The sequence below is a fragment of the Xyrauchen texanus genome, chromosome 26 (assembly GCF_025860055.1).
Source record: "Xyrauchen texanus isolate HMW12.3.18 chromosome 26, RBS_HiC_50CHRs, whole genome shotgun sequence".
Classification (NCBI taxonomy): Eukaryota; Metazoa; Chordata; class Actinopteri; order Cypriniformes; family Catostomidae; genus Xyrauchen; species Xyrauchen texanus.
In genome coordinates this window covers 15,268,185-15,282,663 of record NC_068301.1, presented here as the reverse complement: position 1 = coordinate 15,282,663, position 14,479 = coordinate 15,268,185, and the positions used below count along the sequence as shown (strand labels likewise).

The 14,479-nt window shown below is 37.1% G+C and overlaps 1 protein-coding gene across 4 annotated transcripts in view; it reads right to left on the bottom strand.

Moving 5' to 3' along the window:
• Positions 1–14,479, bottom strand: part of LOC127619929 (zinc finger transcription factor Trps1-like) — a 154,610-nt gene that overhangs the window by 69,647 nt on the left and 70,484 nt on the right. The gene's annotated exons all lie outside the window — the stretch shown is intronic.

Below are 14,479 nucleotides of genomic sequence, written 5' to 3'. Positions count from 1 at the left end.
TTACAAAGACTAAAGAGCAAATTCTCTTAAACTTGTGCCACTGTAGCGTACAATGTTTCAGTGCAAAACCTCCTTTTCATCTCAAACTACTTCAATCCAGCTTAAAGGGATAGTTCATCCGAAAATGAAAATTCGGATTGTCTGTGGATTGTCTCATTTACTCACTTTAATACCATCCCAGATGTGTATGACTTTCTTTCTTCAGCTGAACACAAAGATTTTTAGAAGAATATTTCTAAAAATCTTTAGTTTGTGTTATTTTTAAGTACATTAATTGTGCTAAAGTAGTATGTATAATTCATTTAAAATAGTAACTTAAATTTAAAAGCAAAATCATTTGTAATGTGATTACTTTTTAGACGTAGAATTTATATGACGAAAATCTGGCCTGCAAGGAGGATAATTTTGCCATGCAATTGCATCCTGTACTTATTTTTCCTGATTCCTGAAATCAGGTGCTAAAAACTGCAGACAGCATTTGCAAGTAATCATCACTATGAGTGGACACAATTTCTCTAAATTAATTCCCCACTAAGAGCAAAATAATTGCATTGCAATATGTGTTGGTTAAAATAGGATGGAAACTTCAAGTGAAGATAACAACGTGTCTTCCCAAAAAAGCAAAAAAAAAAATACTAAAAAAGTACAAACTTTTGTTTAGCTTCTCCGCGGCCCCTAAAGATAAAGAATTTTAATTTTACTCAAGTTTATTTTCTTTGAAAACTGTCACTGCCCTTAGTTTATCCTACTGAAATCTTTAGGTACAGCCTGTTCTCAGGGTGTGCTCTCAGTCTGTGTCTCCTCTCATCTGGCCAGTTCATTTCCAAAGGATTGTTATTCCATTGTATCTCACCCAGAGCTCTGATCTACTCAGCACTGACCGATGAGGGAATTATAACTGCCAGTGCCACTGATGCAGCCATAAGAATGTTCAAGTAATGAGATGCAAGGAGGAATTTGTGATTAGCGCTCACTGATCTATATAAGCCAATACTTATTATCACCAAAGGTGATAATAAGTATTGGCTTAAAGAAAAATATCCTCTGTCATCTTTCTGCCAGTCAGGCCGACTTCCTGAAAGGGCAACCAACCTATAATTCTGCCAACCTTCCATTCTGCTATTCTGGAACAACTGGGCATGGAAAGCAGAGCTCCACATTAAATCAGAAAGCAGAACAGTGTGCTTTTTTGGGAAAGCACATGTCTTGACATCATGGTTTGCATACATAGTACCTGTGCATATCATTTCATTTCTGAATAAAACAACACTTTTTTTAAACCACATCAGTGGTACCTAACAACCATAAACTAGTTAACCTATGTGCTTGTGTACTCCTTAAAATTAACAAAATTGAAATTTAGCAGCTACGTACACTCACTGAGCACTTTATAAGGAAGTCTTTGGTCCTAATAAAGTGCCCAATGTGGTCTTCTGTTGTTGAAGCCCATCCGCCTCAAGGTTCAATGTTTTGTGCATTCGGAGATGCTATTCTGCCCACTACAATTGTACAGAGGGGTTATCTGAGTTACCGTAGCCTTTCTGTTAGCTCAAACCAGCCTTTCCATCCACAGAACTGCCATTCAATGGATGTTTTTTGTTTTTGGCATCTTTGTTTTTGGCTCTGAGTAAACTTCAGAGACAGTTGTGCGTGAAAATCCCAGGAGATCAGTAACAGAAATATTCAAATCAGCCCATCTGGCAACATCAATCATGCCACGGTCGAAATAACTGAGATCACCTTTTTTTCACCATTCTGCCGGTTGATGTAAATATTTACTGATGCTCCTGACCCATATCTACATGAAGGTTGAGCCCTTCAAAATATCCCACCCAAACTTCCAGTTTCAATAGGAAATATGTTAACCCAAGAAAGAAAATGGCAATCACCAAGCGTATTCATTAGGTACTAAGAGTAACATTTTGAACATTTGCAAAAGATGATACATCTTTTACATATTTTAGTGTATATAGAGTCACAAGGATAAACAACAATACTGTGTTCTAATCTTTGTGGCACAATTAAATATCCACTGCCCATGCCCTTTCTTGTTGGGAAGAAAAAATGGTGCAATATTAAAACTAGCAATGATACTGATATCTGTGTGCCTTGTTGGTCTGGATATTCTCCCTGAATCCTGTGGTGTATATACTTAAAATGAACAGACTATGAACAAAGGCAAAAACAAAACAAAAAAACAACAACAACATAATGTTCTTGCTTCCTGCGCTAAAGCCCAGCTGTATTAGCCAAAGAAGAGCAAGAGGTCATGGGGTAGGACAGGTAGAGCGCCATTGGCTTCCCTGACCAAGGAGATAGATTAGAGGGCCAATTAATTTGTACATGTCATCTGTAATTACGGATTTAAGATACTGATAATCAGCAAAAAATATGATTCATCATCCTCCTATTATTTTTTCTTCTCAACAGGAAACAGCCCCACCCATCTCATTCATCTGCACCAGTGGGGTGGAACTACATCTGTGTAATATTCCTTCTCTGGTCTGACAACACATCATTACAAAGGGGAGGGAGGAAGAGAAAAAGAAAAGGCTATAGAAAATGAAACACATTAAGGAAAAATTCCAATGGTAATTCAATGCATTGGAGTCACAGAAACATACAGCGCAGCATATCAAAGCAGCTGTCACTAAATATAATTCGAAGCAGCGGGCGGAAATGTAAACAATGGCAGACCTAATGAATTTCATTTCAGGCCTGCCCAAAGTCGAAGTTCTGTTTATCACAGCCCTTTCTCCTTGCAATGACTCATTTACGCCGTGTTTGCACTCACTCTCACTTTGAAGCTCGAGGACATTTCGTAGTAAATTGAGTGCTACGGTCAACAAATTTAACGTATATTTGTAACTTAATAAATACACAAATAGGAAATACAATTCAAAGAGATTTCACTTCACTTGAGAGCAAGGCAAAACTCCAAAACATAGGTCTTTGCAGTAGTAACGTAGGGCAAAGAAAGACTCACTCCGAATTAAAAAGAATGAATCATGCTCTAAATAGGTCTCCTATTAGAACCTTCCTGAAAAAAGAATGTTCTCCTACTTTTGTAGAGTCCAAAAATCTTTGCAGATAATTAGATATTCTAGAACTAGTTATGTGTCCAATATACAGTGGGGTGACCTCTAGTGAAAATTCTACTATTTAGCATTTTTAAACATCAATTATACATTTTTTCAATACAAATTAATTATAAAAAATGTACAGAAATAGTAAAGAATCGTAAAAAATTCTTCTTAATTATTATTACAATTATATTGTTGTAAATAATAATAATAATAATAAAAAGTTGTAGATAATTGTACAGTCTAGAACTATTTATGTGTCCAATATACAGTGCGGTGACCTCTTGTGAAAATTCTTCTATTTTGCATTTTTAAACATCAATTATAATTTTTTTTCAATACAAATTATTACAAATTGACATAGAAATAGTAAAGAATCATAAAAATGTCTTCATAATTATTATTACATTTATTTTGTTGTAATGTGTTCCCCCCTAAACTTTGTTTTGTTCCAGGTTTAAATCTAAATAAGGTTAGATTTTGAATCCCATATTTTCAATGTGGTGACTTTTGGACCCCATTGTAGATATACACACATAAAGAGTAATAGATCTCTATTGAACCAAATGCTCATAATAATCATCCACCCTCTCTGCTCTGTGCAAGTTGTGGCTCACTACTCCTCAGCTAGAATCACTTTTTGATACTCAAGAGCTAATTGTGCATTCAGAGACCTGTGGACACTCTGTACAAGGGGAAATTAATTGCTGGTTTCTTCAGTTTACGCAGAAGTTTACTTTTGCCACTTCTTAGATCTCAGCAGTCAGCCAGGTGCTGGGAGAACTTACTGGGAGAAATTAATTGGTAATTTGGAGATTTGCAGGTGAAGACAACACCAGTTGCTTGGTTGCTCTCACCTGGAGGGGCTGTAAAACCTCTGGAGGTTTGGAGACTGAATGTCTTGCTAAGGGGCTAAAATGGTCAGATTGGGCAACACTTCACCTTGTTCAACCTCTGCATCTGCATGAACGGGCTGCCACGTCAGCATGATACCAGAGAGAAGCCTTACCTTGTAGAAACTGTAGTGAGAGGCGAGAGAAGGATGAACGGATGGGTTGCTTTTGTCTGGCTCCTTGGGGAGGAACAATCTGTCTTGCAGAACGATGCAAAAGCAGCTAACCTTCCTCCCCTGTGCAAACTGACTACAAACCTCTCCTACTCCTACATTCACGTCAGCTATGCCAAACACGGCCATTCATTCATAATCTCCCACATTCATCCACACAATGGGCTTGAGAGTGACTGTATGGTCAATGCCCCGGAGACTGCACACAATGGTTTCTCAAACATGCCAGTAGCTCGGCAACTAAAATCCAACAGCCGCATAGAACAGGTTTGAAATATCAACAAAACCCTGGTTCGAAGCAAGAAAGCCTGGCCTTTGGGTAAAACAGCAGATGTTCCAGTTCTCATGTCATTGTGGACCCTGATGCATCACCTGCCTGATATGCCTTCTGCATTCCGCTAGGTAATCACGCATTTAATTTGCTGACAGGCACAGCTGTTTTGTGTTTGTGTGTTTGTTTAGAGGCCTCAGGCTCCTCCCCTGCTCCTGCATAGGAGCTTGTTCTATCGCTCAGCTGCATCTCAACCGGATGTCTTTGCCCTGTTTACACCTGGTATTAAAGGATTATTCCACATTCAAAACAAGTTAAGATCAATCAACAGCATTTGTGGCATAATGCTGATTACTACAAAAATTTACTTGGACTGGTTATATCCAATTTTAGAACTGAGTTGCATGAAGACGTAACACTGTAAACCCTAAACCTCTAAAATGCCTTTAAACCCCCCAAAAATTGGCCCAATTCACTTCCATAGGAAGTGCTTCACTATAACCATGATGTTTGCTTTAAAAAAAAAAAAAGAAAGAAAGAAAAGGGACGAGTCTAAATTATTTTTTGTGGTAATAAACAAACATTATGCCACAAATGCGGACCGTTGAGTTTATCTTGAATTGAACCCAGAATATTCCTTTAAGTTTGCATTTTGGGTGATCCAATCACAAGTGGACTGGCAAGATACCACACCTGGTTGTAATATGTGTCTCAATTGGCCACTTGTGTTCGGATTTCAAGGTAAAGGTGTCTAATCTCATGATGATATACATCAACTACTATGTCATTGCGTTACAAAGTAACAAATAAAAGAAACAAAAGTAAAAGAAGAAACTCACAAAATTTCACCCAATTATATTTGCATTTAATCTAAGCACAAACATGACATTTAGAGCAGAATTCTCAGTTATTTTAACCTGTACTGAGTACCTGTATTAACTGAGCTTCAGGTGTGTGCCTCACATCTGTGTCTCTGCATGCTGATCCGGTACACTAAAGAAGTTCCTTAATGTTCTTGTCCATGTATGCACATTTTGACATTTTCCCATCAGATAATATTTCATGTAAATTCATTTGCTTTTTATATATTTTCAGATCGGATGATTTTTCCTTTAAAAACTGCATACAACTGGCAAGGTTAAAAACTCTTTGTTGTTGCGCAGCAGTTTATTGACAGGTATGCAGGTGGTGCTATGCTGTTGTTCGTGTGCCTTTGAGCAGATGAGCACGTTTTCAACCACATTTGATCAACTCCGAATGTGGCCAAACTGGAAGGTTCGCAAAATATATAGGACCCTATTTACACCTGTCTTTAGCATCGTCCTGTTTCAAACAGATGTTCTAAAACACACAATATTACCAGGTGTAAACGCTGCATTATGGGTGGGCTTCCATATTTATGCCTGACACATGAATTCTGTGATTCTGCAGGCTAATAGGCAAGCAGTTTCTTCCTTCGGCAGCACAGTAAAGCTAATCAGCAGCAGCCCAGACTCTCCGTCCCACTCTTTCTCCTTTCTTCCCTCTCTCCACACTATCTCTGCAGCATGTTATACAAACTAAACACCTGCCTGAACTTAGTTGAACTACAGCCCAAGGGTGATTGAAAGCGGGGGCAGAGGCATGTGAAAAAAAAAAATGAAAAAAAGGGGAGAAAACACTGAGGGTCTGTTCCAAAACAGCTATTAGCTGCTTTCAGAGGCAGCATTTTAAGGCATCATAGGCTGTTCCAAAAGATAGGCATTTTCATTTTTCTGCCCCTTAAGAGACCAAATTCTATGGTAGCAACGTATGTATTTTTCCCCATTTTACAAAATGCACTGTTGAGCTCAATACAAAAAAAAAATCCAAGATGGTGGATGAAGTGAGATACATTTTGATTATAAATATGCAGTATCCATTCAATGCTGAAAATTCTAAATAAAAAACAGTTCAAAAAATGTTGTGTGCTGTGTGTATTTATGCTGACGGTGTCAAAATTTGTTGCGAGTCGAGTCTTCCCTGCGCTGCCCATGAGCAGCACTATTTGAATGATGCATGGAGTCTCCGCCTATGTAGAGTGTTCAGAATTATTCTCTTAAGAGGCTCCATTTCAGTTAGAATGCTGCCATAGAAGACAGCTGCCTGTGTAGGCAGAAGACAGCAAGGCAGCTCACTAACTTTTGGAACAGACCACCAATGTCACCCTCCTCAAAGTACCGGTTAATCCGACACTCCGCAAATTAAATGGAAGATTGCATTTGTTAAGGAACAAAAAGGAGCTCCTATATCTTTGATGTGGGACAGGTGGCACTGGACACTGGAATCCACAGCCAGACTTGGAGTCAGATTGGCATCAAACAAGGCCAGACTTGCATCTAAATAGCAATTTGGGAGGGAAACGCAGAGCGGAGGGAACACCATTCAGGGAAGGTGACAACACATGAAGAAAAATAAAGGGAAATGGGTGAAGGGAGAGGAGAAGTGAAAGCCAGAAGTTTGCTTCACACATTTGCATGTGCATTCTCTTGCACATATGACTTAAAAAGATCACTGCCCATACAGTATATAAATAAATTATTATATATAAATAAAAATGCTTTATATTAAAATAAGGTGCATGGTAATGGATGATTTGATGTTTGATGATTATTAGCAATGACGCTAAAACACACTTTTCCAGCTCTTTAAAGTGTGTAATTCTTTTAAAGTGTAACATACTACCTCCTACCCCCACTATAAGCCATTTGTAGGTTGACAAAATGTGTAAACATTGTAGCCTTGTGGTACTTTCAAAACATTACTCTTTGTTAGAGACATAGCAACATTGGTTCAACCAATTGCATGAGCATGTGGTCAGATTGGTTTGGCTAAACAATCGAATTGTATGTGTAATTCCATTTGGTGCCACTAATGGCACAGAAATGACACACAGAGGCTTCAATATTTTCAGAAACGGCCATAACAGAGTTCTAGTCATCTAAAAAGTCACACACTCCTTTCAAAGCAATTAATAAGAGGGTTAAATCTCTACAATACTCTATTATCTCTTTATTTACCTTTTAAGTGTTTCAGTAGTATTTCAATATGTAGCATTCTCAATCTGCAATTCTCACATCTGCTGAATCCTAGGGGTTTAAAAAAGTTTTCAAAATAAATTAGTTGAATAAAAGGTAAAGAAGATTAGCCTGAGGCAGATGATATCAAAAACAATTTTATAGATCTTCATGCAACATTAGCATCCGATGCTATTCAATGCTTTTCTCGCTATGAAGTCATCATTTATTCACTCTTATATTGTTCCGAAGCCTTTCTTTCTTCTTTGGAACACAAAATTAGATCTTAGACAGAAAGAAAGTCTCAAGTCACGATTTGATTTCATTGTATGGAAAAATATGCAATGAACATGAATGGTGACTGAGGCAAACATTCTGCCTACCATCCTTTTGCATTCCACAGAATTACAAAAAAAGTCATACAGGTTTACAACAAAGTTTGGGAGAGTAAATTATGATATTACATTTTTTGTGAAATAATCCTGTAAATTCAGAAAGTGGAACTATGAAAGGGGCTCATTTGGACAATGTCGCAATAAAAAGAAAAATCTCTGAGTTAAATTCAGTATGATCTACACAGTTGTAGCTGGAGGCTTAATTAGGCAATAACAATGGGACTATCTTTAGAGATGCTGAAGTGCACTAAGGGGCAACATAAAAGGATAACCACATGATTAGTCTTCGTAGTTGAAAAAAAAAAACACATGTTTGCACCAGGGGTTGACTAATGCCAGCACTACACACAAAGGGAATATCAATCTGTGGCAATTAACATGACCCGCAACTGGCAGGAGGTCAACTGCAAAAAACGGTGTCACTTTTTAACATAACCCCAAACAATGATTGTGAGGCAGGGTGCAGCCACAATGCACCAGGAGGGTTAATTGCTGATCACTGGACATGCTGGAGAAGGTGCCAGTGGGCAGATCCTAGCAGGCAGGAAAATGCTGGACCAGGAGTAATGAGCTCTGACATCAGCAGACCGAGTGCAGCCACAGCGGGATAACTCCACTCTATGGCATGCTGCATCTTTAAGACTAGAGGAAGCTGGACTTCAGATTAGTGGATTGTCAACCCTGAGCCGACCTACAGATGGGTTATTTTTATCAGGGATACTTAATATACCGTTAGATGCCAGAGAAAAAAATTAGTCTGCAGATGCTATGTTTAGGATACATTCTTTCAAACATACAAATTCTGTCACAGTTTACTCATCCTGGTGTTGTTCCAAACCGTGTGACTTGCTTCTGTGGAACACAAAAGGAGATTTAAACAGTATGTTAATGTCAGTCACCATTCACTTTTATGCATTTTGCATTGTTTTTTTTTTTTCATTAAATAAATATGAATGGTTACTGAGGCCTAATTATCTCCTTGTGTTTCAGAAAAAAATAGAAAGTCATGTGGGTTTGGATCAACATGAAAGTTAGGAAATGGTGACTAAATTTTCATTTTTGGGAGCACTATCCTTTTAAAGTAAAATGGCAATGCCTTAATACATTAATATATACATATTCCAACAGCTTGTGTGCTTTATAATGGACAAAAGGCAGTAATGATTAGTCCAACAACACACACGTTTGCACTCCAAATAAAAATTCTGGCTTTCATATCCCTTACAATTTTGCTTAGTGATTCATCATTGAGGGGAAATGATGCTCCAAAATCACAGTCAAATGTTCAAGTTGTAATAGAGGAAATTCAGAATCTTAATGATGACTCATATACTGTCTAAAAACAAGACTCATAGAACCCCTAAAACGACCTGTGCTTTTCATTTGTAAGGTGATTTTAAAAATGAAATTTTATTAATGACACAGGGCACATTTCGAGGGGCAGTGTAAAGGTGAGGTCAAAAGTACATGTGTTGTAAAAATAAAATAAAAAAGACTGTGGTAATAAAAGGGTTTAACTTCATTCCATTCTGTATACTTTCACAGAATTCATTAGTCACTGACAAAGTTAATAATATATATATATATATATATATATATATATATATATATATATATATATATATATATATATATATATATATATATTTATTTTTATTGAGAAAAAAAAAATACAGCAGAGTATCTATATCTATTTTTTGTCCAATAAAAGTGGGAGAATTATAATCAAAACAAGCTTATATAATGTCCTGTGTTTTTATATATATATATATATATATATATATATATATATATATATATATATATATATATATATATATATATATATTTAAACAAGCAATGCGTTAAAACAAAAAAAGTATAGAATGAAAGCATTTAAGCTCACGCAAAGCAAAGAAAAGAAGTTAATAACGCTAATGAAGTAGACTGACGCAGTTAACATACAGGACGAGTATAAACACACTGCATATAATAGTTATAATTTTTATATTGTATCTCATGTCATGTTTTTTTGAGAAAAACAAGCATATCCACATGCTCCGTAAACTATACTCATTTATACACACCCGTTTAAATGATGGAATGTCCCTTACCTCAGCTAGCATAGTCTTTCTCGGATGCCACATTTGTTGTTTACAGAAGCGTTGCGGGGATTACGTTGCGACGGGGACGCTGCTTTCTGACAAGCTGCACATACATGAGAGTAAAGTGTACACCGCTTATCCAGTACATTCAACAGGAACCAAAATTTTTCACAGTAAGCCACATTCTCACAATAACCCACTTTTCTAGTTTCCATCTAAACGTACTGACGTATCTGAACCGTTTGCTCAACAAATGTGATCAACTTGTGTCCACACTTAACAGCACCACCCAGTGTATTCTGATATAACTGCCAGTTTTAGTTTGTGTGTTCAAGATTTAACATGCATCTCACTGTATATATGGCCAGCAAAGCAAAACTTTGCGAAATTCGAATAGTATTTTTATTATTCGAATAATTATTGCAGAACGAATATTCAAATATTTGACTACTCGTGCACATCCCTAGTGGATTGTATGTTTTTTTGGCTCATATCAGCATAGACTGTATGTTTTATCTGCGTGGATTGCTTGTGAACCAGTCATAATACGATTCAAATTTGCAAAGGAACTGTTATTGAAGGATTAGGCAGTTAAAAACACTATTGGTCCTGACCGCAAAACCATGAGTTTAACCAACAGTTTAATTCATGAATATTTCAAATCTCATGATTGTTTGATATGTAATGGCACTGCTGTGCTTACAGTGTGCATTATGTTTAATGTACTCTGAAATGTAGTTTAATAATGTTGTGGAACTGGTTCATTCACTTCCGATTGAGTTTCAAACATGGCTGTTTTTGACATGTGAAGATAATACAATTATAAAAAGACTATGCCATTACCCCTTTAAAAAAATTTAACAAATAAATAAAATGAATGAATCATAAATCATTATATAAATGAATTATGTACTTCTGTCTAGATATCGGAAAAGTCTCTTTAAAAAATGTCTCTAACTTTTCTCCTGTTCCACAGGAGACAGTAGGCCACTGTTTACATTACGAAATTGGTATCTGATATCAAAAGGCCAACAAAAAGACAAAAAGTAGAGAAGTAGAAAAAATAAAAAAATAAATAGCTCTCCAGTTTCTAAGGCACCTCCCAAGCCAAGTTCCCCTCATCACAAAGTCTCACTCTCAGTTATCTGACTGTTCATGCCACAGCTGCAGCTAATCCCTTATTAACTTCAGTCCAATCAATCTCCTCTCAGAGTCTGAGTGTTGAAACAGGTTTGTGTGAGCCTTGGCTCAAGACTGGGTTCTTCTGGTACTTTGGTGAGGAACCCCTCCCTGGCTGAGCCCGGTTTCATAATACGACAGATGACTCACACGCCAAGTCATGGTAACTCAAAAAATATTGTGACGGACCTCAGAGCCCTGCTGAGTCCCATTAAGCCCTAGCAGTCCCAAAAAATGCTCTGATTCAACATTTCCTGAGGGCTAGAATAGGGCCTCCACCTCCGCCCGAAGCTTTCACACACTCGCGGACACGCCTTGCCTAAAAACTTAACCACCGACCGTACCACACCCGGCATTTTCCCCTGCCAACCATTTTCCAGAACCATCCAGAGAGCAGTAAGCAAGCACAAGGGACATACAGATCACAAACCAATTCCCATTGTGCCCTTTAAAATCTGTAATTTCTGCATCACTAGCATCACCAACTGAAAATACAAAAATAATCACATTTTAACATCGAAAAAACTACAAACGTCAGCTTTAATGAGAGAGTTTTCTTTCTTTCAAAAAAACAAATATAATTTTCTTTCTCTGGCCAATGTGTTATATCAGACAGTGATGCTTTTTGGACGGGAAACACAGGAAGTAACGATTCCCGGCAGGGGCCTCTGTTACACAGAGCTCGCCTTTGAAGGGACCGACTTAAATCGTAAGCAAACACAGAGGCGAGAAAGAACGGAAATTATGTCAGAGAGTTGCAGGAGAGCCACTCCTTCCCCCTGCTGTCAGCCAGCATGGAGATCAAAGAGGAACAGGGAGCTTTTACGCACACATAAATATACAAAACATGTAGCAGAGTGGTTGAATCCTCACCAATGTATATAAGATTGTACGACCTTGGCTTTGCAAGAAGCCCAATTCTGCTCTAAATGTCAGACGGTGAATATATTACATAAAAGCACCTTTGTGGAACACTTGTTTTCACTAGCTGTGCATCTTTAAGCAGTCTATGCCTATCATATTTCACCTGCTCACCTTTAACAACTGAGGCTTCTGAAAGTAGCCCCGATTGCTACTCGTTTCACAGCACCATTAAATACTTTATACATGCTGATTTTTATACACTCAAAACACATGCTTTTGTGAAGCTGAAGCCACTGTGGTAGATTCACCATGTTATCCGATTGGCGTGCCTGACAGAAACCGTGGCATATGGAAAGGCAGATAGCTCAGATGTGTTGTTGCACAGATATAAGAAACATATACATTCATTACATACAGGTCTTTGTGTTATACTCACCATAACATAAAAACAGATTTCACATCACGTGTTCAATGTCTGACATTGATGCAGAGGGAAACTAATAGGAATTTTCAGTGCCGGGTTAGGAGTCCTAAAGAGCACACAAGCCAACATGTGAACCGAAAGTGTCACAGAAGCCCATCTCACATTTCTTTTTATGACACTATCAGTAAAGTTTACATTACGGTTTAGGGTAGGGAGGTAGGTTTTGTTGATTTAAAACTTTACAGAGCTTTAAGCTTAAAAACCTCATCTGTTTGGGAGAACATATAACTCACTTTTTGCACCACACAGTGGCCATTTCAACTTGAAATTGCTGCAATTTATGTAATAAACCATGTAATATCATTTTGCAAAAATGTTATCACAGTCAATAGGGCTGGTCGGATTCAGATTTCCCAATTCAATTTTGATACACAAGCCCTTGATTCGATTAGATTCCGATCTCAATTCAATTTGATATTGATTCATATGGGCATATTTCTGTTATAATGTAGGCATTATAATCTAGGGAACCATACTAGGTACAATTTGAAAATATACATTTTACAAATTATATTTTATTAGTAGTTTTCATTGAATTGGTCACATTTTAGTTTTTGAAAATCTTTCAAATTCAGTATTTCATGAATTTATATCTTGAAACTGCATAAATTATGTTCCATATATATTTTGTTACATATGTATTGTTTACTTGCAAAATGTGTACTATTTACATTGACATGTAGAGCACATGCTTATTCGGTACAGTCTATATTATATGCGCATATAACGAGAGAAGATGTGAGCAATTTCTTTAGTGCATCCATGTGTGATTAGAATGAAATGCTCCTTCTAAGTTGTTTTTGATCAACAACTGACTGTAAAAAACAGAAAGTGTATTCAAAATGACTATTCAATGACATATGGATCCATGGATCTTGTCTTTGGACACACAGAATGAGTTAAACCAAACTTTTGAACCTCTGTGCTAATAACTTCTTCTCCACTATACTACTCAATCACTGGTGAGTGAACTCAGAACATTTATTAGCCAGTGGCTAATCGTAGACATTTTAAGTCACAAAGTGTGAGATTTGGTTGCACATATGAGCGATTTACTTGCATTATAGAGGGTTGCTACATAGAGTGAAAGATCGATCTTGGGATTTAAGAATAGACATCTAGATCGCTCAAACGAAGATCGTGATACAATGGAAAACCTATATTTCTTAACAATGTACATTAAGCCGTTTGGGCAAAATTAATTACAGAAGTTTAATATTTAGTATAGGAATTTACACCAAAAAAAAAAAAAACAATTCAGAAAGCCTGACCAATATGAATACAATGCTGAGTAATGTTACCAGTAATGTAACCACAGAGATGTGGTCTGGATTCTTTGTGTAATGGGCACAAAACCAGCTGAAATTCATCATCCACACATAGATGAGTATGCATTCAAAGTAATGTCACAGATAAGGTTAGAGGTCTTGTTTCATCATTTACTGAAACGTGCTTGAAGTAACTATCATATGCTTCCTAGATTTGGGTTTATAGTCCACCACTCAAAGCTCAGAGCAGGTATATGTGTTCCAGTTCTTGGTTTGTTTGTCTCTCTGTTTTGAGGGCCACAATGGCTCTGTTGTTGTGTCTGCAGCTCTCTGGGTAACTGCTTCAATTAGTTTGGACAGGCTTTTGAGCTGCAGAGGGTCTCTGCACATACTGACTTCATTAAATCTCAAGTAAGGATGATCACACACAGCCAGACACACAAACAACTTAAGCTCAGGGGGAAGGACAATGATACCACCGAGTAGCCTGCTCAAGATGACAGGCATGAAGAACCATATTACAACTTTTCAATGTCATAGACAACCAAAAATGAAAGATCGGATATAATTTACTAACCCTTATGTCGTTCCAAAACTTATTAAACGTATGAAACTGTCACTTTTTGAAGATATCCTAAGCCACTCTTTTCCATTTCAAGAAGACAAAAAAATACCACCATAAATGTATCAAACAAGTGGCCCAAAAGACTTGTGTACTATATTACAAGTCTTCTGATAGATTTGTGTGAG